At 34.9% G+C, this 2,085-nt stretch overlaps 1 non-coding gene across 1 annotated transcript; it reads left to right on the plus strand.

Moving 5' to 3' along the window:
• Positions 1-888: 888 nt before the first annotated feature.
• Positions 889-993, plus strand: LOC139817063 (U6 spliceosomal RNA). The gene has a single exon (XR_011733131.1). It is a non-coding gene; the product is annotated as a U6 spliceosomal RNA (small nuclear RNA).
• Positions 994-2,085: the final 1,092 nt, after the last annotated feature.

Here is a 2,085-nt window from a genome sequence, read left to right on the forward strand (position 1 = left end):
GGACATGGAGTCTTTTCCCGAGGAATATCTTCCGGTTCTTCATTTGCTCCCTCCTTAATTTCTTGCTCTCACCATAGTTTTTCCCTTTTCCCCTTCCTATTCCTTTTTGTCTGTATAATCGGTTTCGTTCGTGCGCCACTGGATAGTCTGTTACTCTCTTACAAAATTAACACACCAGCTACGATATTGATAATGTCGACCTCACAAGCGTTCTCTCCACAGACCCTCAAATAGTACGTATTTTATATTAGAATACACGGCGTAATTTAATTTTAGGAAATTTTATTTACGCTATGCGTACAATACCAACGTTATCGTCTGTATATCGTCGTGTTATATATTTAATTTTAATTAACGATAGCGCTAATGTAGCAAGTTTTGTCAATCAGTTGCGTTAAAATAGACACTGAGGATGGTTCAATGTTTTATAGAACCGAAACGTCTGTAATTGTATTGTAATACATTTAATATATTAACACTTATATCCCGTTACGGCTCGATGCTCTTTATTCCTTAATTTAATTTTTAATAATGTTTTATGAAATAATTTTGAAAATATATAAAAAATCTTTTACAAAATATTTCTACAATATATGACAAATATTTATTGTCATATGTTACAAAACTTTTTAATCAATTATGAAATTTTTCATAAAATAATTTAAAAATATTTCAAAAATTCTCCATGGAACATTTCTAGCAATACATCAAAAATTTTTTTAAAAATTACAACAAATATTTTAAAAATCTTTGAGTAATATTTGTGCATTTTGAATAAGTAAATTAAAAATTTATTCATTTGCTGTTTTTATATTCATTTAAATATTTATTATTTAGTTACGTCGTTTGAATAAATTAATTTATTAAAATAACATCTTTTTATATTTTGTACTTGCTTCGGCAGTACATATACTAAAATTGGAACAATACAGAGAAGATTAGCATGGCCCCTGCTCAAGGATGACGCAAAATCGTGAAACGTTCTACATTTTTTTTTATTCCCCCGTAGCCTCGGCGGGGGAACAGGTGGAGCGTAGAAAGGGAGGAAAAGAGCGTCAGAAAAAGGTGTTATAGAGGAAAGGAAAAGTGGCGGAGAAAGGTAAGCGTGAAGGAAGCCAAAAGGAGGTAAAGTAAATGGAGGCCAGGTGAAAAATAAAGCGGGACGACAGAAATCTGTTGGAGATGAGGAGGCCTGAGAGAGAGGTTAAGTTGACGGTAAGCTTGGGCGATGAAGGAGATGGCACAAGAGGCGAGAGCGGCAGAAAAGACTAAGGCGGATGCGCAACACACGTCCGCAATGTGTGTCGACGGATAAGCGGCAAGATCGAGAGATCGAAGGAAGAGATCGATAGGGTACGGAAGCCCCTACGGCTCACCAGCGACTGTGTCGCCAGTAGTGGTTATTCGTGCAACTAGTAGCACGTTTTGCTTCGCGCGGCGCGTGAGTCGGGTGCAAGCAGCAAGTTGTGTTGCTTCGTGCAACTAGTTGCAAGTGGAAAATTTATTGGCCTGAGCACACAGAAGATTCTCGAACTTGGCATTTTTACAACAAGTAATAAAATAACACAGAATTTTGATGAATATGTCACTTTTATAGTTTAAATAATGTGTCTTACATTGCGTGGAAAAATATACCAACATAACCTGTAATACACTGTTAGGCTGAACGTGATGATTTTACAACATTTTCTTTCCTGTAAATTTATTACTCCGAGAGAAGTTCGAGATACTAATATTTTGTCTATTTCCAAAGCAGAAGTTTCATACGGTATAGGGTAACAATTTCACAGGTTATTATGGGATTATCACAAAACTGTAAATTTACTGAATTTCTTTAAACTGTTTTTATTAATAACCTACCATTATCCGAAGTGACTCAATAATAAAATTCCATTATCTTTGATAATGCAATTGGATTTTAATAACTTTTTAATGTTCACGATGATGATAAAAACTGAAACATTCGAATGTAAACACTAACACAATCAATCAGAATAAAGACACCAAGTTCGAGAATCTTCTGTGTGCTCAGACCAATAAATTTTCCACTTGCAACTAGTTGCACGAAGCAACACAACTTGCTGC

Source organism: Temnothorax longispinosus, chromosome 7, assembly GCF_030848805.1.
Source record: "Temnothorax longispinosus isolate EJ_2023e chromosome 7, Tlon_JGU_v1, whole genome shotgun sequence".
Taxonomy (NCBI): domain Eukaryota; kingdom Metazoa; phylum Arthropoda; class Insecta; order Hymenoptera; family Formicidae; genus Temnothorax; species Temnothorax longispinosus.